This window comes from Pogoniulus pusillus, chromosome 8 (assembly GCF_015220805.1).
Source record: "Pogoniulus pusillus isolate bPogPus1 chromosome 8, bPogPus1.pri, whole genome shotgun sequence".
Taxonomy (NCBI): domain Eukaryota; kingdom Metazoa; phylum Chordata; class Aves; order Piciformes; family Lybiidae; genus Pogoniulus; species Pogoniulus pusillus.
The window spans coordinates 13337829-13346714 of NC_087271.1; the positions used below are offsets into that span (position 1 = coordinate 13337829).

The 8886-nt window shown below is 43.8% G+C and overlaps 1 long non-coding RNA gene across 1 annotated transcript; it reads right to left on the reverse strand.

Annotated features, from left to right (window-relative positions):
• Positions 1 to 2834: 2834 nt before the first annotated feature.
• On the reverse strand, positions 2835 to 4048 carry LOC135177858 (uncharacterized). The gene is made up of 2 exons (XR_010303199.1): positions 3955 to 4048; positions 2835 to 3653 (listed from the first exon to the last, which is right to left on the reverse strand). It is a non-coding gene; the product is annotated as an uncharacterized LOC135177858 (long non-coding RNA).
• Positions 4049 to 8886: the final 4838 nt, after the last annotated feature.

The window sequence follows — 8886 nt, forward strand, 5'->3', positions numbered from 1 at the left end:
CTATTTTTGTATAAATTCCTGACTCAGCGCATTAATTCCTTGCCTCCACAACAGCCACGTCTACACATCTTTTGAATACCCCCAGGGATGGTGACTCAACCACTTCCCCAGGCAGCCTGTTCCAATGTTTGATAACCCCTTCAGTGAATACTTTTTTCCTAATGTCCAATCTAAGCCATAACTTGAGGCCATTTCCTTTTGCCCTGTCACTTGTAACTTGGGTGCAATAGTCCTCACTACAACATCCTTTTGGGTAGAGTGCACTGAGATCTCATTTAAGCATCTGTTTTTTCCAGGTTAAACAACCCCTGTTCCCTTCTTGCATGAGGACAGCATAGTAAGTAGGCTGTTGCCTCAAGGCTGCTCTGCCATGTATTGCAAACATTTTGAGATGTAGCATATAAGGCAGGTGATGTTGGCGAGAAAATGACAGTTAAGTGGCTAAGGCAAGATAAATGCTGGTCAGATTATTTGTGCTACTGCTTTAATTCAGCTGCAGAATCACTGCAGGATGCTGCCCCAGAAAAAATTATCTAACACACTACAAGTCAGCCTGTAATTGCATTTTCCCAATTTTTCAATGTTTATGAGCCATATCAGAGGAGTATTTGCAGAAATGTTGTGTGCTTTCAAGCATTGCAGTTAGGTGTAGCTCTATTTAAACAAGCTATTAAAAAAAATACCTACCATTTAAAAATATTATTCAATTTTGCAATGTGTTTTTATGGTGTTCACTGAAGTCTAGTGCTAAGCACTGTTTGCAAGTGAATTTGTTACTACAAATGAATACTAAATCTGTTGACTGAATAAAACAGCAGTACTGTGGCAAAAACATATGAAGCTGTAAGATTAAAGGTTGTATACTGATACAGACTTAGTTCAAGTTTCTTGGGCAGTTTTAGACCACTTTTATGGCAGACTTGTTTGGGGCTATTGCAGAAGGCACATGCAGAATCCAGCTGCTTTATGTAGAACATTTTCTGCTGAAAGGTATTTCTGCGTGGTGGTAGTTATCCTGAGACACTGGGTTAGAATCTGTAAGCTTTGGATCCAAACATCTCCAATAAACAGAATGTAGTTGCCTTCTTCCTCTCTCTAACATTTTACCTGGCTCTTTTGAAAGACAATGCACTGGTAACAGAGTAGGAAGCAACAATGAAATGTGCAAGTCATGAACAGCTTGTGAAACTTGTGATAAGAGGTGCAAAACCAGAGAATGCAGTGGAGCTGTACAGAAGGTACAGAGGTTTTTCATCTCTACATTTGGTTGAGAAAACCAAGAGAGACTTAATATTTTTGCATTGATTAAATACTCTGTGATCATAAAAAACATATCTGGAGAGTACCCTTAGGATCACCCAGACCTTTTTCAGCAAAGGTGATTTAGGAGAGGAATGAAAGAGGTCAGAAAGCAAGTGGCATAGCAGAATAAACCTCTCAGTTGCATGGAATAAGCAGGAAGAGAGACACTCCTCATATACTGCTGAAGAGGTAACAACACCTGTGATCAGATTAGCAAAATTCAGAAACATGAAACAAATAGGCTTTTGTTAAACATAGGAGCATGAACAGCAGAGAAGGCAGAAAGTAGACTCCTGTAGAATGTGAAGAAAAAATAAAGTTTTAAAGAAACAGGAAGTTCCTCTCCATGAATATTCAGAGACTTTTCATGTTCCTTTTTCTTTACCTTTTCTTTGGAAAAAGGATATTACTAGTATATGATGTTGCTATTAGTACTACATACCAATGTTGCACATTGCTTCTAACCACAGAATGCATCTGGTTGGAAGAGCCCTCCAGGCTCATCCAGTCCTACCTTTAACCTGGCGCTGCAGGATCAACATCAAACCACGTCCATCAGCTCCACAGGCTGCTTAAACATCTCCAGGGATGGAGACTGCAGCACTGCCCTGAGCAGACCATTCCAATGGCTGAGAACCCTCTCTGGGAAGAAATATTTCCTAGCATCCAGCCTGAACCTTCCCTGGGGCAGCTTGGAACCATTTCCTCTGCTCCTGTCCCTTGCCACTGAGGAGCAGAGGCTTCTCCCTCCTCCCTCCAGCCTCCCTTCAGGGAGCTGTAGAGAGCAATGAGTTCTGCCCCTCAGCCTCCTCTTCTCCAGCCTGAACACCCTCAGCTCCCTCAGCTCCTCCTCACAGCCCAACTGCTCCAGGCCCTTCTCCTGCCTCACTGCCCTGCTCTGGACAGGCTTCAGCCCCTCAATGTCCTTCCTGCAGTGAGGGGCCCACAGCTGAATACGGCACTCAACTGTGACCTCCCCTGCTTACAGGGCTTTTCAGTACAGCCCATGTCCGTTAGAACTTGAACCTCAATTCATCAGCTGATGTAACATACATAATATTACTTTAGATATATACAGAATGATAGGATTTCTGTGTATTTCTATGTATACTCATACAAACATGTGTATTGACAGTCCCACAGACACTTCATGTGTTCTTCTAAAACATCATCTGGCCAACATCATAAGGGCAGCTGGCCTCCTTTGGACAGTTACGTACATTATACTACCTTATATGCGCACATTCTTCTTCTTAGGTACAGGAATTAATGTCTTTCATAGGGAAAAATAAATAGTTATGCTTTATCCCATTGTAGCAGAAGGAAAAAATCAACACCACCAGACTACTCCTCAGCCTTAAGGCAGAAAGTTGTGTGTGGGTAACTAACGTGAGAAAATTCTGTTCCTTCCTACACAGAGCTACACCCTAAGCCACAGCTGAAGCTCATCCTCTCTGTCTGCCAGCTAAGGCACAGTTTATAAGGTAGGACAGGATTCTTTGCTCCAACTCAGCAAGACTGGACCCACACAGTCCATCTTAATGCAGAATTTAATGTATATTTAAGTAAATAATCATCTGGGTTACATCATTCCAAATCAAACACCTGGCAAATGCCTGTTGCCCTGTTATCTGAAATGAAGCTGAGCTTTTACAAGTAAAGACATGTTTCTGTGCTATTATCACAGCTTAGTTAAGGCACTGAATGTTCACATGCGAGTTCTCTCACACTACCTTGACAGGAGTAGCATAAACAGGTAGCAGAAGCAACCAAATGTGTGGACCGAACCTTTAGTAGTTGTGTATAGTAACTATGCAAAAAGAAGTACAAACTTAATCATTCTCATTCTTTTTTGAAGCTTATTTTTACATTATGTTTGACCTTCAGAAACACCTGTGCCCTGATCTTCATGTTTATTTTTGTAATCTCAACATGTAAATTACAGGGCTTGACTGGTGTGAGTGCCAGATAAATTTTCTGGAGTACATTGGTGCATAACTTTCAGTCCAAGAAGCTCTGTAGGTCTGCAGAGGAGGAGGATAAATAAAGTTGCTAAAAGAAGGGGAAGGTATCAAGACATACAAGTATTGAATAGTTCTGGCTGGCATATTTCATAGGGTTTATTTCAGGTGTTGTTGGAATTGCCCTTTCTCAGACTGAAGGTCAGCAGGATCCTCTTCTGCAGTGTAGAGCAGCTGAAAGCAATCGTTCCAGTGACAGAAGACCTTCACATCTCCAAAAATTAATGTTTCCACTGCGTGGCAGCTCAGCAAAGAGAATCTGGATGTTTTGTTTGTAATGGAAATAAGACATGTAGCAATGTAGCACAACCATAGTCTGTGCTCTCTCTGCTGTGGGGAAGAGAATATCCATGAGTGTCTTGGTTCTAATTTAAATTCCCAGAGACTCAAATATATCCGATAGAACCAAATAACAATTTATAGAGTGCCCTTCCCTCTTCCCCCTTCTTTTCCTAAAGAAAGGAATTAGATGTAGACATAGGAAGGTTAAGCACACCCAAATAAATAATCTCACTCTGATTTGGAAGTTAAAAGAAGAAAAGTTTAACAATAAATTAAAAAGGTATCTGAGGTAGGAAAGATACAAAGGTATAGGGAAGGGAAAACAAGATACAAAATGTGTAAATACAACCAGATTTCTGATGGCAATGGGTGTGTCTGCCTCGTGCCTGATGGCCACGTGGTAAAACAAAGAGAACCAGGAACAGGATGGTGATGCTGGTAAGCAAGGAGACAAAGGGCAAGAGCAGGAAGTTGCCCCTGCTTTTATGGACCTTTAGACAGGAAGGGGGAGTGGGCTAACCGTGAATCACCTGGTGGTGTTCAGACCCACCCCTGGGGAGGGGTCAAGACCACCTAGGGTCAGGTTCAAAGTCACTCCCCCTGGAGGATTAACCCTGTACATTCCATCCCTTGGTTAGACCATTTCCACCTTCCTGCAAACAGTCTCCTTTTCCAAAGATAGGAAAATGTGTCCATATATTAAGAGTTCTTAAGTCCTTCTTGGTCCCTGGCTGTATCCCAAGGCGATGTGCTTCTCCGGTGCATGTTGGTGAAGTGAGGTGTGAGCAGGACAGGAACATGGAGGAAGAATCAGGGAAACAGGAACAGTTCTTGTGGGAAACTCAGGGAAAAAAAGTATTTTTCCTCTGGAAGGAAACATCAGGAACAGTCTTTCACTGTAGGGCATCAGGGAAACAGGTCTAAGTGAGATGGTTGTAGACATCCTCTGGAGGGAAAATCAGTAACAGTCTTTCTCTGTAGAGCATCAGGGAAACAGGTGCAGGGTTCTGTTGGATGCCTTGTTGTGACGATGTAGAACTTTTCTGGATCGCTGCTTGTGTGGTGTATTTTCTGTTGGATGCCGTGTTGTGATGTGATGCTGTAGAATTCTTCTGGATTGCTGTTTGTGTGGTGAGGATTCTGTTGGATGTGTTGTGGTGAGGGTGTAACTAGAAAAACAACTTATAACCACTTATAAACTATTACACAATTATTATACAACTATTTACAACTATGATACAAGAATACATGGAACCAACTCTGAGATTTAGACCTTATCAGCTAGAGTGAGGTTTCTCTGTGGAACACGCTCAATAGTTGTATGTGTGACCAGGACCCTCGGCAGATACCACCCCTTTGATAGGTTTGCCCCCAGTAGCAGGACCAACCCACACAGTTTTCCCCAGTAGATTCCTTTTGCAGACTACAGGAATTCCATCTCCCTCAATTATGGGCAATAGGGCAGACTGAGCAGGACCAACTCTGTTGACTGATCCCCTGCTGTTCACCAGCCAGGTGGCTTCTGCTAGGTGTTTCTCCCAGTTTTTTAAAGCTCCACCCCCCTGTGCTAGTTTGAAGGAGGCTAGAATGTTTTGGTGAAAAGAACTAGATAATTGGCTGAAAAAGGAAAACAATGGTTGTGTCTCCTTCCCTCATCAGTCTCGCTGAGAGCTCTGGGAACAAGAAGGGTAAACATTAGATAACATTCGCCATTTTCTCACTTTGCTTTTGCCTTCAGACCGAGCCACATCTCCTTAACATCACTGCCACTAACCTACCTTCTTAACCTCTTGGCTGCACCTTTATTCTTTCTCAAACTAACTCAGACGGGCTCTGGGAATATAAATGAAGCTATTTATTTACAGCTAGCACAATATACCAGCAGCTATTTACAATATATACAGAAATATAAAAAAATATACAAGATAAAAAAATACAGAAGCACATCTCCCCTCCCAGAAACCTGAGTCCCCAGGAGGGGCTCTCAACCACCCCTGCACCTCCCCCTGCCCCTCTCAACCTTACCCCAATCCTGAGAAAGAATAGAGGTGCAGCCAAGAGGTTAAGGAGCAAGGTTAGTGGCAGTGAGGTTAGGAGATGTAGTTCAGTCTGAAGGCAAAAGCAAAGTGAGAAAATGGCGAATGTTATCTAATGTTTACCCTTCTTGTTCCCATAGTTCTCAGCGAGACTGTGAGAGAAGGAGACACAACCATTGTTTTCCTTTTTCAGCCAATTACCTAGTTCTTTTCACCAAAACATTCTAGCCTACTTCAAACTAGCACACTTTTACCTCAGCAAATTGGCTGGATTCACCTTCTCTGTCTCTTGCCTCTGCAACTGTGTGTGTAGGGTTCCAGAAAGCAACCTTCCATCTCCACTTGCTGCCTACTAGATGGCAGAATCCATCTGTAAACAGAGCAGATGCCTTTTCCTCACCAGGAAGGTCACTGTATGGGTGGGCTTCCTAGGCACGGGTCACTGCCTTCTCTTCTGCTGGCTTTCCAAAGTCAGTGCCTTCTGGACAGTTTCTGATGACTTTCACAGTGCCTGGATGATTGAGGCTCCCCATCCAAGCTCTCTGAGTTATTAGAGCCATCCACTTCAAGTGGCATCTGTGGCAGGGTGCAGAGTTGAACCTTTCCCTTTAAACATCCAAGTCAGGACTGGAAGCCTTGGAGCTAAAAGGAGTGGTGACTCCATTCCAATCACCTCAGAAGCGTCTCTAACTCCCTCATAAGCAGGTAGGATTTCCTTCTCTGTGGGGGTATAATTGGCCTCTGAGCCTTTGTATGCCTTGCTCCAGAACCCGAATGGGTGGCCTCATGTTTCACCAGGAGCATTCTGCCATAAGCTCCAGCTAGGACCATTCTCACCGGCTGCTGTGTAGAGAATGTTCTTAATCTCTGGGCCGGTTCAAAGTAGTCCCAAGGCCATGGCATGGACCACTTCTGGTTTTATCTGGTCGAATGCCACCTGCTGTTCAGGTCCCCACTCAGAGTTATTTCTCTTTCTTGTAGCGTCAAAGAGGGGTTTCACAATTTGGCTGTACTGGGGAATGTGCATTTTCCAAAAACCCACAAATCCCATGAAGGATTGTGTCTCCTGGTTAGTGGGTTCCACCACAGTGGCTAACTTATTCACCACATCCATAGGGATATGGCAGAAACTGAGTTTCTCTGGCAGGCCCTTTCACTTTGCTTCTCTTTATTGCAAAACCAGCATCCAAAAGGATATTAATGATCTTCTCACCCTTTTCAAAGGCCTCCTCTGCTGTCTCACCCCATACAATGATGTCATCAGTGAATTGCAGGTGTTCAGGAGCTTCACCCTTCTCCAGTGTGGTCTGGATCATGCTGTGGCAGATTGTAGGGCTGTGCTTCCACCCTTGAGGTAGTCTGTTCCAGTGGTACTGGACTCCTTTCCAGGTGAAGCCAAACTGAGGTCTACATTCCTCTGCAATGGGAATGGAGAAAAAGGCATTAGTGATGTCAGTTGTGGCATACCATTTGGCCTCCTTTGACTCCAGTTCATACTGGAGTGCCAGCATATCAGACACAGATGTGCTGATTGGAGGAGTCACTTTATTCAGGCCTCTGAAGTCCACAATCAATCTCCATTCCCCATTTTCCCTTCATAATGCCATACTGGGCTATTGAAGGGTGAATAGCCCTTGCTAATGACAGGCTGCTTCTCCAGGCAGTGAATTGGCTTGTGCATGGGCAGCAGAGAGTCTTGATTGGTGCAGTATTGCCTGCGATGAACTATACAAGAAGCAGTGGGCAACTTGACATCCTCCACCTTGTGGGTACCAACCATGGAAGTGTCATCTGACAGGCCAGGCATGATAGCTGATCTTTATTTGCAGTCACTACAGCTGTGTTGTGAAGGGGTTTGTTTGGGTTTTAGGGGATTAAATATGAGGCCAGATTTAAAAGGGTTTTAAATAATTTATTATTATATACAAAGAGAATTTCCCCTCCCCAAACTTATATACAGCTAACCTGTATATAAGTCCTTTGTATGTGGTTGTGAAGTTATTTTACAGCAGGAATCAGGAATTTAGTAGAGGTTTGGAAAGGTTTTGGATAGAGAGTCTTGTGGCATAAAAGTGCCACGGGTAAAGTCTGAAAGTCTATGCTGCTCAAATCAAGATCACTCAGTTACTCACTGGCTGGAGTCACAGTCTTGGTGATCCCAAATATGTGTGGCAAAGCCACGCTGTTGACCCTCGTGGATCTGAATAGTTCAGTTCAGGTATCATTGGGGCGCGCTGTCTGAGGGGCTCCTCGGGCACGATCAAGCTGGGAACGATGGGCTGGAGCAGCAGCTGGCCGGGAGCACCTTTGTGGTGGTTTGGCTGTTACCCGCCCCCCCCACACTTTAGAAAGAACCCCAGCTAACTCAGCCGGACTCTGGGAATATAAATGAAGCTATTTATTTACAGCAGCACAATATACAAGCAGCTATTTAAAATATATACAGTTATATACAGAAATACACAAAGTAAAAGCAATACAGAAGCACAACTCCCCTCCCAGAAACCTGAGTCCCCAGGAGGGGCTCTCAACCACCCCTGCACCTTCCCCCTGCCCCTCTCAACCTTACCCCAAATCCTAGGAAGAAAAAGAGGTTCAGCCAAGAGGTTAAGGAGCAAGGTTAGTGGCAGTGAGGTTATGGAGATGTATCTCAGTCTGAAGCCAGAAGCAGAGTGAAAAAAAAAATGGTGAGAGCGTTATCTAATGTTTACTTTCTTGTTCCCATACCTCTCAGTGAGACTGTGAGGGAAGGAGACATAACCATTGTTTTCCTTTCACAGCCAATTATCTACTTTTTCTTACCAAAACATTCTAGCCTGCTTCAAACTAGCACAACCTTGGTCGATTTTCCCTGGGCTGGTGTGAAGCACCATGGGCAGGAATCATGCAGCGGCGATGGTCCCAAAAAGCGTCAGCGAGGCCAGAAGTGGTGGGTGGAGGAGGTGTCACGGAGGGAGTTTGTCTGGGTTTCAGGGGATGAAATACGAGGCCGATTTGAAAGAATTTAAAAGATTTAATCTTATAACACTAGAAATCCCCTTCCCCAAACTTATTTGTAACTACCCCACGCAAGTTCTTTGTATGCGGTTGTGAATTAAATGACAGAATGACTATGTACAACAAATTAGGAATTTAGCAAAGGTTTAAAAAGATTTAGAAAGAGAGTCTGTGGCATGAAAGAGTTCCACTGGAAGGCTTTAGATTATTCTGGCTTTAGATCTAGTTTTCTCAGTTACTCACTGTCC